This window comes from Erythrolamprus reginae, chromosome 4, assembly GCF_031021105.1.
Source record: "Erythrolamprus reginae isolate rEryReg1 chromosome 4, rEryReg1.hap1, whole genome shotgun sequence".
NCBI lineage: Eukaryota > Metazoa > Chordata > Lepidosauria > Squamata > Dipsadidae > Erythrolamprus > Erythrolamprus reginae.
The window spans coordinates 83,382,267-83,402,245 of record NC_091953.1 but is presented as its reverse complement, the minus strand read 5'-3'; the positions used below and the strand labels follow the sequence as shown (position 1 = coordinate 83,402,245).

Here is a 19,979-nt window from a genome sequence, read left to right as displayed (position 1 = left end):
TGCGGGCCCCAATTTGCCCGGGCCCGGTACAGCACTACCAGTAGTACCCATCTATCGGCGGCCCTGCCTATATGTAGGAAGCAAGAATGTTGCCTCTTTAACTGATACAATCTTGATATATCTCAGGGAAGTAACCTGAAGCATGACATGAAGTATTTATACAAAGCGTCTATGAAAATGGTTTTATCACCCAGTGGAAGCAGGTCCCAAAGCACTTTTTTATCCATTGTGAAAACTGTCATGTCATTTGCAAAACCTGTATGACATTTTAGAGCTTGGTCTCAGAGATTTTTCAACGCTTTTGGAATACCTTCAGCATATGATGAGATTCAGAGCTGAATCATAGTCAATTGACTATACTGAGGGTTTTTTTGTCATTATTGAAACACAACCCAGGCAGAATGCAGTGGACTTGTAAATGTGGAATGAACATAATAAATTTAGTGTGTTGAGTGTACTAAATAATTTAGCTGGGTTCAGCAAAAATATGCATCAATTCTTACTTGTGAAGATTCTATCTAGAGATTTATTTTTTCTGCTTTTTTAATGTGGTGCACAAATAAAAGCAAATAATTAATGGCTTTTCTTTCCTTTTTCTTTCCTTTTTAAAGATTTTAGAGAAAGAATGGAGACTCTGTAGTTGACAATCTGACATTTCTTGTTATTCTGGATTGGCCTTCTTGGGTACCAATCTACAATCTATCATGTTGGTTCAGTACTATGGATATTGTAGTCCAAAGACATTGGAATGATGCCAATTTGATGAAGCCTGTTTTTGATACTAGCTTCAATATTTATTGCATTGTTTCATACAACAAGCTAGTGCATGCTGAGAACTTGTAAGAACTTAGGCTATAAACAGTTCTCAGGTGCTTTTTCAAAGAGTTTTCTAGTAATGATTATTTGAAAACTGGAATGTCAATTGATGAATAACTCATTTTGTTTGGAGTAGGTGGGAAGAAATAATATTTGTTTGCCATTTCACTTCTTCATTTTTTACCAGAATAACAGAGTTGGAAGGGACCTTGGAGGTCTTCCAGTCCAACCCCCTGCTCAAGCAAGAGACCCCATACCATTCCAGACAAGTGGCTGTCCAGTCTCTTCTTAAAAGCCTCCAGGGATGGAGCACCCACAACTTCTGAAGGCAAGCTGTTTCACTGGTTAATTGTTCTCATTATTAGAAAATTTCCTCTTAGTTCTAGGTTGCATCTCTCCTTGAATTGTTTCCATCCGTTGCTTCTTGTCCTGTCTTCAGATGCTTTGGAGAATAGGTTGATCCACTCTTCTTTGCAGCAGCCCTCAGATATTGGAACACTGGTGTCATGTCACCTCTAGTCTTATTTTCACTAGACTAGACAAACCCATTCTTTATGTATTTTAGCCTACAGACCCTTAATAATCTTTGTTGCTCTTTCCGAGTCTCTATATCTTTTTTTATAATATGTGAACAAAATGGATGCAGTATTCCAGGTGTGGTCTTACTAACGATTTATAAAGTGGTTCTAATATTTCACACGATTTTGATTCTATCCCACTGTTAATTGCAGTGCCCGCATAGTAACAGCCGGCTGTCAGAGCCGCGCTCACTCGTCCCTATCCAGGGTGATGATTGGGCGCGTATGCCCCAGTTACATTGTAAGCGGGAACTTTCCTCTGTTTGGATTGGTGGCTGGCTCAGGCAGCTAGCTGTATAAAAGCCTGTGTATTCATGTTATCTGTAAGCCTGTACCTGTCACTGCTGGCACGTTGTTTGATTAAACTACTATGTTTGAATAAGGCCTCGGTTATTATACTGGCGACGAGGATTCGAGCCTGTCATTGCGGATTTCTTTGTTTATATAGTAACAGTAAGTGAGGATATCTGTGCAACTTACTTTTCCCTCTTTCGATCCACAAGGGGAGACGTGGGACTCTTATGTCACCCGTTTCGACTGCTTTTTAATATCCAACGGTTATACTGAGAGTTCAGGGGACCGGAAAAGGTCTTATTTTCTCGGGTTCTGTGGACCCGAGATGTTTGAGACGGCCAGAGCCTTATTTGCCCCAGTCTCAATACATGATGTTCCGTGGCAGGATTTTCTGTCAATCTTGCAGGACCATTACGCCCCGGCCCCTTCCCGTTGTGCACGAAGATACAAGTTTTACCAAAGGAACCAGGCGGAAGGAGAGTCAATTAATGACTTTGTAGCCGCTCTCCGCCGAGCGGCTTTATATTGTGAGTTCTCAGATCTAAATGACTATTTACTGGACAGGCTTGTTTTTGGGGTGAGGGATGGTCGCCTGAAGCGGCGCCTTTTAGCCACCCGGGATTTAACTTTTCAGGCAGCTCTGGCAGAGGCTCGTGCTTTTGAGCTGTCAATCCAGTCTTTGGCGGCCATGGACAGCACCGTGAATGCTACTGCCAAGGGGCCTGCCTTGCCTGACAAACCAAAAACCCCTGTTGAAAAGGAGGATAACAGTGAGGCTGAGGAGGAGGAAGTTTGCCGGCTGGGGGCTTCCCGGAGTCGTGATCCACCTGCCGCTCGTCCCCGTCCCCCTTTGTCGCCATGCCGGGGATGCAGGGGCAACCATTTTAGGTCAAATTGCCCCTTCAGGGACGCGGCTTGCCGGCGTTGTGGTGCCAGAGGCCACATTGCTCGGGTATGCCATTTCCGCAGATCCCCACCTGCCGCGTCGAGGGAGCAGAGGGAGTCCCAAGGGTTCAATCCCCGTTGGCAAAGGAGATTTTCCTTGAACCGGAGGGAGGAGTGCAACGCCGTCTACAGCTGTCTGCGCCCGGCAACCACTTATGTCAGGGAGACGTCTGATTCAACGGAGAAGATTTCGGTGGCAGTTCGTCTCGGGGAAGCTTCGTGTTCCATGCAAGTGGACACCGACTCGGCACATTCTTTGGTTTCCTGGGCCACCCTGAAGCGGTGTTTCCCTAGACTTAGTAAGAGTCGCCTGCTGCCGTGCAACTTGACTTTAAGGGACTATCAAGGAGCCCCGATTCCGGTCCTGGGCGAGGGTAGATTTCCAGTCAGGTTTAAGACTTTCGTGGGCAAATTGCCTCTGATCGTGGTAGACGGGCCATTTTCCAACCTTTTAGGGCTAGACTGGTTTAAGTCTCTGGGTCTGTCTGTCTCTGGGGTTAATGCAGTTAAGGGGGGTCTGCATTTGACAAATTAGCTAAAGAATTTCCCTCAGTTTTTGACAACGATTTGGGATGTTACACAGGGACCCCAATTTCTTTTAGCCTTAACCCCCAAGTGTCTGCGGTGCGGCTGAAGGCCCACCGAGTTCCCATTCCCCTCAGGCCGAAGGTAGATGCAGAACTGGACCGGCTGATTGCTCAGGGAGTGTTAGAGCCGGTTGACCAAGCGGCTTGGGAGACCCCGCTGGTCATCGCTTTCAAGGGGGATGGGGGCATAAGGTTATGCGGGGACTATAAGTGTTCTGTCAATAAGGCACTGGCCCACCACTCGTATCCGCTGCCCGTGGTGCAGCAGTTACTCCACACCCTGGGGAATGGCAGAGTTTTTGCCAAGCTTGACCTTTCTCAAGCGTACCAGCAGCTCCCTGTTGACTCCATTACTGCAGAGGCCCAGTCGATCATTACCCATAGGGGGGGTGTTTAAATGCCATCGATTACAATTCGGGGTCTCCATTGCCCCAGGGATCTTTCAGGGGTTGATGGAACATTTATTATATGGGCTGGAGGGAACTGTGCCCTATTTTGATGACGTCCTGGTCTCGGGGAGTTCCGAAGATGAATTGTTATGGAGGGTTAAGAAAGTTCTGACCAAGTTTCAAGAGGCGGGTTTGAAACTGAAATCGCAAAAATGTGTCTTTGGGGTGCCAGAGGTTGATTTCCTGGGATTCAGGGTAGATGGAAAGGGAAACCATCCCACCCCGGAGAAGACGAGGGCAATCTGGGATGCCCCCAGACCCCAGTCAAAGGCGGAACTCCAGGCCTTTTTGGGGCTTCTGAATTTTTATGCGGTCTTTATTCCGCACAAGGCTTTGGTGGCAGAACCGTTACACCGGCAGCTCGACAAACGATCTACCTGGCACTGGGGTGAGAGGGAGGAAGCCGCATTCTGGGCAGTTAAAAGAATACTCACCTCTAATAATGTCCTGGCCCAATATTCCCCTAGCTTGCCGTTAATCCTCACTTGCGATGCTTCCCAATACGGTGTGGGAGCAGTCCTTAGCCACCAGTTGCCCAACGGATCTGAAGCCCCATTAGCGTTTTTTTCCCAAACCCTGGCCAAAGCGGAAAGGAACTACGGGCATATTGATAAGGAAGCGTTAGCGCTGATACCTGGAGTCCGCCATTTCCATGAGTACTTGTACGGCAGGCAATTCGAGTTAGTGACCGATCACCAACCATTATTGGGTTTATTAGCCGGTAACCGCCAGAGTCCCATAGTGTTGTCCCCGCGCATGACGCGCTGGATAGTTTTTTTGGCCAATTACACCTATACATTGGTCTACAAGCCTGGTCGCCACATTGCACACACGGACGCCCTCAGCAGATGCCCCCTAGCCAAATTATTAGCAGACCCCGCTCCCGCTTGCTCCATTTTAGCATTATCACAGGGACCCTTGGTGTTGGCTGCTCCTGATGCGGCCAGGGAGACTGGAAAGGATCGGCTTTTGGCCCAGGTAAGACAATGGGTCCTAAGGGGGTGGCCAGTCTCTGCCCCAGCTGAACTTTACGTTCTTTTTTTCCGTTCTCCATCGAGAAGGGAACTCTTCTGAGGGGGGGAAGAGTAGTTATACCAGGTAAGCTGCGGAACCAGGTGTTGGCTCTCTTGCACAAGGGTCACCCTGGCATAGTGAGAATGAAGGGTCTGGCAAGGGATTATGTATGGTGGCCAGGTATGGATAAGGTGGTGGAACAGCGGGTAGCTGACTGCGCTGTATGTCAAGAGAGCAGGTCTTTTCCTCCCCGTGCTGAACCTTTGGCATGGGAGCCGCCATCAGGCCCCTGGATGCACTTACATGTAGACTTGGCTGGCCCCTTCATGGGGCAAACCTTTTTGATAGCTGTAGATGCCTTTTCCAAGTGGGTGGAGGTTGCCCATTTGAAGTCCACTCAGTCTCAGGCAGTTATTGATTCCCTAATGGCCCTTTTCACCACGCATGGATTCCCAGACCAATTAGTTTCGGACAATGGCCCGCAATTCACATCTGTCCTCTTCGAGTCGTTCTTAGCGGCAGCGGGCATCAGGCATGCTTTGACCTCGCCTTGGCATCCGGCCAGTAATGGCCAGGAAGAACGGGCAGTTCGTTCAGTAAAAGAATCTCTTAAAAAGATGCCCCAGATTTCATGGAAAGAGAAGTTAGCTGATTTGCTATTGGCACAACACTCCACCCCCTGCGTGGCTACGGGTAGGACCCCGGCGGAACTCTTGATGGGTCGCAAGTTAAGAATTATCCTTGATAGGCTGCACCCGGGGTACACATTAGCTGTGCAATGGCCAGAATCTACTGAAAGAGGGGTAACAGTGGGAGACGCGGTGTTTGCCCGCGCCTATTCCGGGGAAAAGACATGGGAGAGAGGAACAGTGAGCAGGGAGCTGGGGCCTCGCTCATTCGAGGTGGAGTTACGGGATGGATGTATTTGGAGGAGGCACCTGGATCAAATCCGGCAGGACAAAGGTGGGAGCCGTGGAGAACCGGGGGCCATTGAGCAACACGGTGAGAGTTTCCTGGAACCACCTACTGCAGCCAGAAATTCCGGGGAACCAGCCGCGGCAGACGGCCGGGGAGCAGAGGATGTTCCGGCTCCTAAAAATGGCCAAAAGGTACCAGCCTTAGAGCCCAGTTTATTGTGCTCCGCGGAGCCTCGGCGCTCTGAAAGAATCTGCCGCAGACCGTCATATTTAAAAGACTATGTTTGTGTTAACCAAAGGGATAGGAGTGCAGTGTCAGCATAGTAACAGCCGGCTGTCAGAGCCGCGCTCACTCGTCCCTATCCAGGGTGCTGATTGGGCACGTATGCCCCAGTTACATTGTAAGCGGGAACTTTCCTCTGGTTGGATTGGTGGCTGCCTCAGGCAGCTAGCTGTATAAAAGCCTGTGTATTCATGTTATCTGTAAGCCTGTACCTGCCACTGCTGGCATGTTGTTTGATTAAACTACTATGTTTGAATAAGGCCTCGGTTATTATATTAATGAAATCCAGGATTGTTTTGGTTTTTTTCCGCTGCTGCTACACACTATGGTCTTTATGGTCTTGCAAGTGATTGTTTACAGCTTTTTACAATTCCCAAAGGAATGGGTACCACTGCTGCTTTGCTTAAATTGCAATGAAATTGCTCTGAGAACACCTACATAGAACATTTCTTGTTCCTGAATATTAATTCCCAATGTTCATTATTGATTCTGGTATAACTCAACAAATTTTCTTATTAAAATAAATCAAAGTAATGTTGATTCTTTAAAAATCTTTGTTTGAAAATCTATTTTTATTTGAGATTTCAAGATCATTGCTGCCACATTCGAAATACATCTTGAATAACAAAATACAACAAAGTTTAGAAATTCTTATCACATTATAAAAATAGGACAATTTGCCATCTTGACCTGTGTTACATAAATTGCTACTCACATAGCTCATATTTATAACCTTGCTTCTCCAAAATCTGAGCAGAATCAAGAAGTAAGTCTGTTTCTTATATTACTGTTTTTGTTGCAAGCCTACACATTTAACATATAAGCCCTGATCAATGACTACTTCTTTCAAACCAAAATGTTATTAAAGAATATACTTTTATTGAATTCTTGGTTTAGTAGGGAATAGTCTAGTGGTGTTTTCCAGAGGTATTATTTCATACATATTATTTTATACATATGCACACACACACACACACACACACACACACACACACACAACATTATTCTATACCTTTAATTTCCAAATAACTCTCCTGCTGTACCTGTAGACATTTTGGAAATTTTGCAAGCTAGTACATATATAAAAAGGGAAATATTTTTTTTCCTTATCAAATAGGGCTGAAATAATACTTGCTCATGTGCTCTGCTCTTTCTTCCCATCTCTTACTTAATTTTTTTTAAAGACAGGAGTAGATGTTATTCATGCTGGCTATTTATTTTTATTTATTTATTTATTTATTTTGTCCAATACACAATAATACACAATGAAGGTTATAGAGGATATAGTAGAGAAGAAATACGAGATATAGGAGAGACTATAGGACAGGGGACAGAAGGCACTCTAGTGCACTTATGTACGCCGTTTATTGACCTCTTAGGAATCTGGAGAGGTCAACCGTGGATAGTCTATGGGTAAACCTTTGGGGGTTAGGGGATGACACTATTGAGTCCGGTAATGAATTCTACGCTTCGACAACCCGATTAGTAAAGTCATATTTTTTACAGTCAAATTTGGAGCGGTTAATATTAAGCTTGAATCTGTTGTGTGCTTTTGTGTTGTTGTGGTTGAAGCTGAAGTAGTCTTTGATAGGCAGGACATTGCAGCATACGATCTTGTGGGCAATACTTAGATCTTGTTTAAGGTGTTGTAGTTCTAAGCTTTCAAGACCCAGGATTGTAAGTCTAGTTTCGTATTATTCTGAGATAGGTGCCATATAGCTTTGCCAGAGAACTTTGACAAAACGTGATCCACTGAAGAAGGAAATGGCAACCCACTTCAGTATCTTTGTCATGAAACCCCCATGGATAATACCAAAAGGCTAAAAATTATGATGCTGGAGCCCCTCAGGTCAGAAGGTGACCAATATGTTATTGGGGAAGAGCAGAGTGCTAGTACTAGTAGCTCCAGAAAGAATGAATCAACAAGGCCAAAGCCGAAAGGACGCTGTGGATGTATCTAGTGGTGATGTAAAGATCTTTTCTCCATAGGAACCTGGAATGTAAATTCCATGAATCAAACCAGGCTGGATTTGGTCAAAGAAGAGAAGATAAAGAGGAGATAAAGTAGGAACCCAAAAGATAACCAGGCAAGTTTGGCCTTGGAGTACAAAATGAAACAGGGCACAGGCGGATAGAATTTTGTCAAGAGGATACGATGGTCATGGCAAACACTCTTTTCCAACAACCCAAGAGACAACTCTATACATGGACATCACCAAACAGTCAACACAGAAATCAGGATTATGTGCTCTGTAGCCAAAGATGAAGAAGCTCTATACACTCAGTAAAAAATAAACCAGGTGCCAATTGTGGCTCTTATCATGAGTTTCTCATTACAAAAGTTAGGCCTAAATTGAAGAAAGGAGGGGAAAGCAGTAGGCTACTCAGGTATGACCTAAATCATGTTCCGGATGAATATACTGTAGAGGTGACAAACAGATTTAAGGAATTAGATATGATAGACAGAGTGCCTGAAGAACTATGGACAGAGGTTTGCAACATTGTACAAGAGGTAGCAACTAAAACCATCCCAAAGAAAAAGAAATGCAAGAAAGCGAAACAGATGTCTGAGGTAGTGTTGCAAATAGCTGAGGAAAGAAAGGAAGCAAAAAGGCAGGGGAGAAAGAGAAAGATACACCCAATTGAATGAGGATTCCAGAGAATAGTTAGAAGAGATAAGAATGCTTACTTAAATGAACAGTGCAAAGAAATAGAAGAAAATGATAGATCAGAGATCTCTTCACGAAAATTGGAGATATGAAAGGAATGTTTCATGCAAAGATGGGTATGATAAAGGACCAAAATGGCAGGGACCTAACACAGGCAGAAGAGATTAAGAAGAGGTAGCAAAATTACACAGGACTGTACAAGAATGACCTTAATTTCCCTGATAACCATGATGGAGTGATCACTGACCTCGAGCCAGACATCCTAGTGTTGTGATTCCGTCTGAGGCCCCTCAGGGAACGGCTGATCCTCTGCCGGCTTCCTGCTCAGAGGGGGAGGATGAGGAACAGGAGGTTCAGGCAGACGGGGAGGAGGAATCTCAGGCTGAGGGAGAGGGAGGACAGCCAGAGTCCCCCGAGAGTGAGCTCTCCCCAGCAAGCAGCCTGGATTCCTTAGATGAAAATGCACAAGCAATAATCGATCTCCGGCAGAGAAGAGCAACACAACGAAGGGGACAATTAGCCAGGTACTTTCAGCACTAAAGAGGCAACAGCTGGGTTTGGGTGTGGTGTTCTCTGGAAAGGCTGAAAAGGCAGACCCACCCTTCCTGGCTTGTAGAGTATTATCTTTGGGAGTCCTGGGACCTGGCTGTGATCTTTGGCGTCTTGGAATTCTGGTTTGTGACTTTGAATACTGAAACCTTGGGGGGGAAAAGGTGTGGGTCTTATTCTCTACAGTGGTGGGTGTGCCAGCAAGAAGTCTGCTGTATTGTCTGGCCATCAGGACTCTGCTGTGAAGTCTCATGGCCTGCCTGTTGGGAAGAACAGGTTTTTCTCTGTGTTTATTTTTCAAACTATAAAGTGCTTTTGCTTTTACCAGCGTGTCTGGCTGCTTTTTCCAGTTGGTGTTGAAGTCTGGGGGCACCCAGACAGAACACCTAGAATATGAAATCAAATGGGTCTTAGGAAATCTGAGCAACAATAAAGCTAGTGGATGCAATAGTATCCCAGCTGAGCTATTCAAAATCCTAAGAGACAATACAGTAAAAGTACTGAACTCAATTTGCTAGCAAATTTGGAAAAATAAACAGTGGCCACTGGATTGGAAAAGTTCAGTTTACATTCCAATTCCAAAGAAGGGCAATGCCAAAGAATGTTCAAACTATCGTACCATTGCACTCATTTCACATGCTAGTAAAGTTATTCTTAAAATTCTACAAGCTAGGCTGCAGTATATGGATCGAGAACTACCAGAAGTACAAGCAGGATTTTAAAGAAGAGAGGAACAAGAGATCAAATTGCCAACACATGTTGGATCATGGAGAAAGCTAGGGAGTTCCAGAAAAACATCTACTTCTGCTTTATTGACTATGCTAAAGCTTTTGATTGTGTGGGTCACAACAAATTGTGTCAAGTTCTTAAAGAGATGGGAGTACCAGACCATCTTATTTGTCTCTTGGGAAATCTATATATGGGCCAAGAAATAACAGTGAGAACTGGACATGAACCACTGATTGGTTCAAAATTGGGGAAAAAGTCCAGCAAGGCTGTATACTGTCGCCCCGAGTATTTAAGTTATATGCAGAATACATCATGAGAAAGGCAGTGAATCACAAGTTGGAATTAAGATTGCCAGGAGAAATATCAACAATCTCAGATATGCAGATGACACCACTGTAATGGCAGAAAGTGAAGCACCTCTTGATGTGGTGAAGAAGGAAAGTGCAAAAGTTGGCTTGAAACTCAAAACTAAGATCATGGTATCTGGCCCTCTCAGTTCCTGGCAAATAGATGTGGAAAAATGGAGGTAGTGACAGATTTTATTTTCCTGGGCTCCAAGATCATTGCAGATGGGGACTTTCTACAATTGGTGCCATGCCATATTATCACGAGAGAAAACTTTAACAAAATGGAAGGAGGATCTACTTATTATCAGTGAGCAATCATGTAGCTTGGCCACTCTGAAGCAATGCAAGACACATCTTTAATATACACTGCTCAAAAAAATAAAGAGAACACTTAAGCAACAGAATATATCTTTTAGTAAATCAAACTTCTGTGAAATCAAACTGCCCACTTAGGAAGCAACACTGATTGACAATCAATTTCACATGTACAGACAATCAATTTCAACTCTGTACAGAACAAAGTATTCAATGAGAATATTTCATTCATTCAGATCTAGGATGTGTTATTTGCATGTTCCCTTTATTTTTTTTAGCAGTATATATATATACTGATATATATATATATATATATATATATATATATATATATATATATATATATATATATATATATATATATAAATACACACACACACACACACACACACAGTTAAAATAAAGAAAATCAAGATAAATCAAGAAAATATAAGTGTTTTACTACATTGCTCTCAATCTCTTCTATTTTCCATGTTCAGTTTTTGTTTACCCCTTTTCTAAAATAGATAAAATGAAGATATGCAACATTTCTAAAATTTCAGATTATTATTTTCTAAATTTGTATAAAAAAGAACACATTTTAAAATGCATTTGGTCAGTAGGTTTGTAATTATTGTCTGAATATGCTTTTCAGTTTCATGCACTCTTATAAAAAAAATCAGTTTTAGTACAGAATACAAAATAACAGAGTGGGGGACCTTGGAGTTTTTCTAGTGCAAACCCCTGCCCTAGCAGGAGACCTATACAATTCTGGGCAAATGGCTGTCCAATCTCTTTTTAAAAACCTCCAGTCATTGAGTACTTACCACTTTTGGAGGCAAGTCATTTTATTGATTAACTGTTCTCATTGTCAAGAAATGCCCCCTTAGTTCTAGATTGGATCTCTCTTTGATAAGTTTTCAACATCTTCTTTTGCCCTCAGGTGTATTGGAGAATCGGTTGTCCTACTCCTTTTGTGACAGCCTCTCAGATATTGGAAGACTGCTATCATGTCACCCCTTATCCTTCTCTTTGTTAATCTAGACATATCCTGTTCCTACAACCATTCATCCTATGTTTAGCCTCGAGACTCCTAATAATCTTTGTTGCACCTATCTGCACCCTATCTTGAATCTCAACCTCTTTTTTTGTATTATGGTGCCTCGTGACCAGCACTGGAAGTGTTGTCTCATCAGTGCAGTATATAGAAGTACTAATACTTCACATGATTTTGATAATATCTCTTTGTTGGTGCAATCTATGACTGCATTGCCTTATTTGACAGCTGCAATACATTCCTGACTCATATATAAGTGGTTGTCCTCTTACAGTTACTGCTGTTGAGCCAGGTATCACCTATTCTATACCTATACTTTTGAGATCTCCCACCCACCCACCTAACTGCAAGACTTACTCATCACTGAATTGCAATTTATTGGACAGAGTACAGTGTTTAACTCTGTCAAGATATTTCTGAACCTTGAGCCTATTTCTAAAGTGTTGAGTATTCTCCCTAGCTTGGTGTCATCTGCCAATTTGATGAGCTCTCCTATCCTTTGTTCTAAATTGTTTATAACGTTTTTGAAGAGTACTGGGCCTAAGACAGAACCTTTTTATGTTATGTGCACACAATACAGCTTATAAAATAATAGAGATATTTTATCTTTAAAACATTATTGGTAATGTCTTTTCAGACTGATAGGCACTGCCAAATACTGTGATTTTAACTGATCATATGCATCACTTAGATGGCAGTTATCGATTTTTTTTCTTGATATTTTCCATTCAGCATGCCAATACATTGTAGATTAATCACTTCCAATTGAAAGTTAGGGAGACACTCCACAATTGCATAGTTAAATGCAGAGTAAGTCCGAATCTGATCGAACACTTGTAAGAGCTTTTGTTAAGACCTACAAAGTGGTGCTCAAGGTGGCAAGATGCATGTAGCATGCCGCCTCGATTGCATCAGCGGAATCCCGCCTGGATGCTATGTTTAGGGTGACCCGCTCCCTTCTAAATCAGGGGGGAGTTGGGGAAACCTTGCCAGATAGTGCCGAGGAATTTAACTTGTTTTTCGCTGATAAAATCGCTCGGATCCAGGCGGAACTCGACTCCAATTGCATAGCAGTATTGGCTGACAATGAGTCAGTCGAGGTGACCGGGGCTAAACGTTTTTGTCCATCTGTCTGGGAGGAGTTTGACTTGGTGACACCTGATAAAGTGGACAAGGCCATTGGAGCTGTGAGGTCTGCCACCTGTTTATTGGACCTGTGTCTCTCTTGGCTGGTTTTGTCCAGCCAAAGTGTGACACGGAGCTGGGTCCAGGAGATTGTCAACGTCTCCTTGGGGAGGGGCTCCTTTCCGGCCTTTTATAAGGAGGCACTTGTGCGCCCCCTCCTCAAGAAGCTTTCGCTGGACCCAGCCATCAGGGCCGCCATCAGGAATTTTGGGGCCCCATACAGCCTAAGTGTCTGCCCCCCCCTGCCATTTTAAAACTACTGCCCCCCAAATCCCATGTCATGCCACCATGGCTACACACCCTGGGCAAGCCCTCCCCCAGCCCTTTGAGGTCAAACACAGCCCTGATGTGGCCCTCAATGAAATTGAGTTTGACACCCCTGGCCTAGAGGCTAAATCCTATGACCAAGGGCTAAGAGAACTGTTATGTCTGGAAAGTTCTGTTGTCAAGCAGATGTGAAAAAGGTGCAGTTGTTAAGCAGAATGCATTGTATTCTATAGAAGTTGTTTACCTAGTTCCAATTGGCTCCCGCGGCTTGGCGCCAAAATTGTATCGCTGTCAGAAGCTCCTGTTGCCGGGCTGAAATGTATAAATAGGGAAAGCTACTGTATTACGTGCTCTTCTCTAACTCGCGTACGAGCTGTTACTGTAGCCGCATATAGCTAGAATACTATTGAGAAAATAAAGATTACAAAATAGCTACCGAGTAAGAGTCTTATTACTGGTGACGAGGGTCTGGAAGCCGAAAATATACTATGGCAACCGCATTGATTATTCAGCCTCCTGAGTTTTTTGATCCGGAGTGGACAACATGGACAGCCTACCTGGCTAAATTCGAGATTTTTTTAGAAGCAGCTGGCATGAAGGATACGGACAGCGGCCGCAAACGGGCGCTCTTTTTAAATTATTGCGGATCGCAAATTTTTGATCTGGCAGAGACTTTGATGGACCCGGAGCCGGCAAATTCAGTTACGTGGGAAGTCCTGACTACAAAATTGGCTTCCCATTTTAAGCCTACTAAGCCGGCTAGGGTCTTCCGACATCAGTTCCCCCGAATGGCTCAAGCCGAGGGGGAATCGATTAATCAATTTGCTACCCGTTTACGTACCATTCTGTCAAAGTGCCAATTTGATAATCCGGAGGCTCGTTTGACAGATGCTATAATTTTTGGTATGTGGAACGTTTCCATTAGAAACAAACTCCTGGCGGCAGATGAATCATCTCTGCAGGATGTTATTAAAGCCACTCAGACAGCGGAGGTGGCTGAGGCAGCGGCAGCAGACCTGAAGACCAATGATAAGTTATCAACGGTTTTTAAAGTAACCGACTCTGCGCCAGCCACCTCTTGCCAGCATGAGTACAACTCTCCAGAGACTGAGCTCTATGAAGACCATTGCTGCCAGCTGAGAACCCCACTGCCGTGGAATCCTCAACCATCATTTCCAGCTTGTGCCGGATGCCGTGGTCAACATGCCCGTTCCCGATGCCCCTTCAGAGACGCTTTCTGCCACCGCTGCGACAAGAGAGGCCACATTGCTGAAGTCTGCCGCGCGATCTTGCCAGATGATGTGTTGTTGGCCCAGGGATCCCAGCGCCTATACCAACTGCAACAACAACCGCAACGCGACTACCGGCCATTCCAGCCACAATACAGAGGGAACCGCCGTCCATCAAACAATCCTTCGCGTGAAGGAAACCGAGGTAACCGGTCAACAAAAGACACTGATTCCTGCCTTTTTGCCCCTAATAAGTTAGTCGTCCCCCTGCTCTTAAATGGACGACCATGCCAGATGGAACTGGACACTGGGTCTAAGTTTACCCTGATGCCCTGGCATAAGCTGAAACTTTATTTACCTGCCCTTTCTTTGAGTCAATTTAAACCTATTGACATTGCTATTAAGGACTTTCAAGGGCACCCTATTCAAGTTTTGGGCAGTACATTGGTTCCTGTCACTTTTAAAGACATCAACTATTCTTTACCTATGTTGGTAATTAAGGGGGCTAATCATTCCCTCCTGGGGTTGGACTGGATGGTGCCTTTGGGGTTGGCTGTTACTGGGTTGCATAAGGTGGCACATCAAGGGAAGCCCGACTTTGTGAAGGAGTTTCCAGAAGTCTTTGATTCTGGGTTGGGCAAATATAAGGGGCCACCCATTTCATTTTCATTAGACCCTGCCATTCCCCCATTACATTTGAAGCCTCACAGAGTGCCTTTGCCCATACTAAATAAATTGGATGAGCAGCTAGACAAGCTGAGGCACAGGGTATTTTGGTGCCAGTGGATCATGCCCCCTGGGAAACCCCAATTGTGACACCGCTCAAGCCTGATGGGTACCTTAGGGTTTGTGCAGATTACAAATCCACATTGAACAAGGCATTGCAACACAACTCATACCCCATTCCGGTGGTACAGCAGTTGCTACATACCCTAGGGTCTGGAACTGTATTTGCAAAATTGGACCTCGCGCAAGCATATCAGCAGCTCCCAGTAGATGAAGCCACTGCCCTTGTGCAAACCACCGTGACCCATAGGGAGGCTTTTAAGTGTACTAGGCTACAATTTGGGGTCAGCGTGGCTCCAGGGATTTTCCAACGTCTGATGGAACGCCTCTTATTGGGAATTAGGGGAGTGGTCCCTTACTTTGATGATATTATTCTGTTGGGTTCTACTACATCGTGTGCCATTATACAGGTTTTACGAAGGTTGTTCACAACACATGGGTGCCCAGATGTGCTAGTTTCTGACAATGGGCCCCAGTTCACATCCAGGCAGCTGGAATTATTCCTGGCACAGTTGGGCATTAGGCATGCATTGGTCTCCCCTCATGCAGCGTGGGCTAATGGGATGGCGGAGAGATTTGTTCGTGTGGCCAAAGAGGCTATTAAAAGGTCTGAGCCTGGTAACATCCAGGAACGCTTGGACACTTTCCTGTTGTCCCAACATATTACTCCTAGCACAGCCACCAATAAAAGCTCAGCTAAACTCTTAATGGGTAGGAGTTTAAGGTCACCTTTGAACAGGCTACATCCTTCATATATTAATATCAAACCCACTTGCTCTGAATCACCTGAAAGGTCGGTCAGTGTGGGGCAAACTGTCTATGTGAAGAACTTTGACCAAGGAAACCAGTGGGGAAAAGGGATAGTTATAGAGAAAACTGGCCCTAAAACATACTATGTCAAGCTGGGAGATGGCCGCCTGTGGAAAAGACATATTGACCACATAAGGAGGAGGCTGGAAACAGCCAGCCTCCGACAAGAGGTGGCCAATCAGTATAACAGAGCCTCTGAACCTTCACTCCCCACAGGGAGTTATAACCGACCCAGCGGTGGCCAAACACAGTCCAGACAAGGGGACATTGACTGGGACTTACCGTACCACCAAGACCGCTCCAGCGCTGAAGGAACTGCTCAAGTTCTGCCAGGTCCATCACAAGAAAGAACATCCCAAGCGCTGCCGGTAACTCCCAGCTCGGATCCGGAGGAACCCTCATCCTCCGTGGATGTCCAGGTGCTGAATGAACCGCGCACGTCCGAGAGGACAGCTCGAAAACCTGCCCGATTGGAAGATTTTATTACTTGCCTCTCCAAGTAACCTGAAACTAATCCAGAAAAGGGAGGGGTGTTATGTCTGGAAAGTTCTGTTGTCAAGCAGATGTGAAAAAGGTGCAGTTGTTAAGCAGAATGCATTGTATTCTATAGAAGTTGTTTACCTTGTTCCAATTGGCTCCTGCGGCTTGGCGCCAAAATTGTATCGCTGTCAGAAGCTCCTGTTGCCGGGCTGAAATGTATAAATAGGGAAAGCTACTGTATTACGTGCTCTTCTCTAGCTCGCGTATGAGCTGTCACTGTAGCCGCGTATAGCTAGAATACTATTGAGAAAATAAAGATTACAAAATAGCTACTGAGTAAGAGTCTTATTAAGAACGAGTATGTTTAGCTCAACAAATAGAAAACTGAGGGGGAATATAATAGTAGTTTCCCAATCCTTAAAGGGCTGCCACAGAGCAGATGGCATCTATTTATTCTCCATGCCACCTGAAGGTAGTACAAGAAGCAATGGGCGGAACCTCACCAAGAAGAAATGCAATCTGGAAATAAGGAAAAATTTGGGACTGGGTGGCATAGAAATAAACAAACAAACAAACAAATAAATCCCTTCTTTTTTATTAAAAGAAATTAATAATTTTAAAAAACCAAAATCCATTACTATTAAAACTAAAACAACCAGCAAAACTATTAATAAAAACAGGTGAGGGCTGGTTTTTTCTCTCTGTTATTATTTAAGTGCTTTTACCATATGCTTTAAATCAAAAGTCACTTCTCTCTCTGTTTCTCTCTCTTTCCTGTCCTTCTCTGCCTCAATCATTTTCTGATTTCTCTTTTTTTCTCCCCTTTTTTCTATCATTTCTCTCTCTCTCTTCCTCTCTCTCACTCTCTTCCTTCCTCTCTCATCTCTCTCTTTCTTTCTTTCTTTCTTTCTCTCTCTCGCTTTCGTTATCTTGCTTTCTTCCTCTTTCTCACTCTCTTCCTTCCTCTCTCATCTCTTTCGTTCTTTCTCTCTCTCTCTCGCTTTCTCTATCTTGCTTTCTTCCTCTCTCTCACTCTCTTCCTTCCTCTCTCATCTCTTTCTTTCTTTCTCTCTCTCTCTTTCTCTATCTTGCTTTCTTCCTCTCTCTCACTCTCTTCCTTCCTCTCTCATCTCTCTCTTTCTTTCTTTCTTTCTTTCTTTCTTTCCTTCTCTCTCTCTCTCTATCTTGCTTTCTTCCTCTCTCTCACTCTCTTCCTTCCTCTCTCATCTCTTTCTTTCTTTCTTTCTCTCTCTTTCTCTATCTCTCCCCCTCTTGCTCTCTCTCTTTTTCTCACTTTCCCTCTCTTGTTTTTCTTTCTCTGTCTCTCTTGCTTTCTCTCTCTCACTCTTTCTCTCTTGTTTTCTTTCTCACTCTTTCTCTCTCTCATTCTCTCTCTCTTGCTATCTCTTTCTCTCCCCCCTCTCTCTCTCTTTCTCACTTTCTCTCTATCTTGCTCTGTCACTCTCACTCTCTCTCGTTCTCCGGAGGCTGGCGAAAGTTATTTTCAATGTCGGGCGCGCGGGCCGGCGTGCGCTCTCCCCATCTCCTTTTCTTACTTTGAACGTTCTGGGCGGGCTGGCAGGGGGATAGGGAGAGCGCGCGCCGGCCCGCGTGTGCAGCATTGAAAATCGCCTTCGCTGGCCCTCGCTGTGAGAACGCCTGCTCCGCCTCTCTTGCAGAGGATCGGGCGGGCTGGTGTAGGCAGCGGCGAGTAGCCAGGGGCACGAGGGGGCTAGAGGTGCCCTTGGAAAAGGGTGCGCAGGGGGCGTTTTGGGGTGTGCTGGCACAGGCGTGCGCAGCCTACATGGAACGGTGCTGGGCACAATGATTGCTGCGGGCACCAGGGGGCCGGCACACGGTGGCGGGCCAAAACCGCCCCCCCCATTTTTCAATTTTGCAGGGCCCCTGACGCCAGTACCAGTAGTACTGGCCTATCGGCAGCCCTGCCAGACATGCTTAATAACTATTGTCCAGTCTCCAACCTTCCCTTTATGGGGAAATTTGTTGAGAAGGTGGTGGCGCTCCAACTCCAGCAGTCCTTTGAAGAAGCTGATTATCTAGATCCTCAGCAGTCTGGTTTCAGGCCCTGCTACATCACGGAAACTGCTTTGGTCGCGTTGATGGATGATTTTTGGCGGGCCTGGGACAGGGGCTTGTCCTCTGTCCTGGTGCTTCTTGACCTCTCAGTGGCTTTCTATACCATTGACCATGGTATCCTTCTGCGCTGACTGGAGGGGCTGGGAGTGGGAGGCACTGTTCTCCAGTGGTTCTCCTTCTATCTCTTCGGTCGGTTGCAGTCGGTGTTAGTGGGGGGTCAGAGGTCAACCTCTAGGTCTCTCCCTTGTGGGGTGCCTCAGGGGTCGGTCCTCTCCCCCCTGCTATTTAATAGCTGCATGAAACCACTGGGTGAAATCATCCAAGGGCATGGGGTGAGGTATCATCAATATGCCGATGATACCCAGTTGTACATCTCCACCCCATGTCCAGTCAATAAAGCAGTGGAAGTGATGTGCCTGTACTTGGAGGCTGTTGGGGCCTGGATGGGTGACAGCAAATTTAAACTCAGCCCAGACAAGACGGAGTGGCTTGGGGTCTTGCCTCCCAAGGACAATTTCATCTGTCCGTCCATCACCCTGGGGGAAATTATTGACCCCCTCAGAGAGGGTACGCAACTTGGGCATCCCCCTCGATCCACAGCTGACATTGGAACATCATCTTTCGGCTGTGGCGAGGAGGGTGTTTGCCCAGGTTCACCTGGTGCACCAGTTGTGGCCCTATTTGGACAGGGAGTCATTGCTCACAGTCACTCATGCCCTCATCACCTCAAAGTTCGATTACTGCAACGCTCTCTACATGGGGCTACCTTTGAAAAGTGTTCGGAAACTCCAGATCGTGTAGAACGTGGCTGCAAGAGCCATCGTGGGGCTTCCCAGATTCGCCCACGTATCTACAACACTCCGTGGCCTGCATTGGCTGCCAATCAGTTTCCGGTCACAATTCAAAGTGTTGGTTATGACCTTTAAAACCCTACATGGCATTGGACCAGAGTACCTCTGGAACTGCCTGCTACTGCTAGAATTCCAGCGACTGATAAGGTCCCACAGAGTTGGCCTTCTCTGGGTCCCGTCGACTGAACAATGTCGTCTGGTGGGCCCCAGGGGAAGAGCCTTCTCTGTGGCGGCCCTGGCCCTCTGGAATCAACTCCCACTGGAGATTAAAACTGCTCCCACCCTCTTTGTCTTCCGTAAACTACTCAAAACCCACCTATACCGCCAGGCATTGGGGATTTGAGACATCTTTCCCCCAGGCTCCTTATAATTTATGTTTGGTATGTATGTGTATGGTTTTAATATGATAGGGTTTTAGTTATTTCTTTTAATATTAGATTTGTGCCACTATAATATTGTTTTTATCATTGTTGTGAGCCGCCCCAAGTCTTTGGAGAGGGGTGGCATACAAATCTAATAAATTATTATTATTATTATTATTATTATTATTATCATTATTATCATTAGTATTATTATCATTAGTATTAGTATTATTTCAAAATATGAAAATTTCTTTTGCACTAGGATTAAAATGCTGCTGAAAAATTTCTGCTTCAAATTTGTGAGGGTGTAGAGATTTTGTTTATTGTTTTAATTTTTATAGCAATGATGAATGTATTCAGCAGCTTAAAATTTTTAGTGTTGAA

General features: G+C 45.0%; 1 protein-coding gene and 2 long non-coding RNA genes across 4 annotated transcripts in view; 1 reads left to right on the top strand and 2 right to left on the bottom strand.

Annotated features, from left to right (window-relative positions):
- Nucleotides 1-19,979, top strand: part of GLRA2 (glycine receptor alpha 2) — a 197,202-nt gene that overhangs the window by 90,187 nt on the left and 87,036 nt on the right. The gene's annotated exons all lie outside the window — the stretch shown is intronic.
- Nucleotides 13,225-16,129, bottom strand: LOC139166768 (uncharacterized). Its single transcript, XR_011559035.1, has 2 exons — nucleotides 16,088-16,129; nucleotides 13,225-13,292 (listed from the first exon to the last, which is right to left on the bottom strand). It is a non-coding gene; the product is annotated as an uncharacterized lncRNA (long non-coding RNA).
- LOC139166765 (uncharacterized) overlaps nucleotides 16,258-19,979 on the bottom strand; it is a 51,882-nt gene continuing 48,160 nt past the window's right edge. The window contains exons 3-4 of the long non-coding RNA XR_011559032.1: nucleotides 16,427-16,494; nucleotides 16,258-16,315 (exon numbers count right to left, since the gene is read on the bottom strand). This is a non-coding gene — a long non-coding RNA (uncharacterized lncRNA). The remainder of the gene's footprint in view (nucleotides 16,316-16,426; nucleotides 16,495-19,979) is intronic.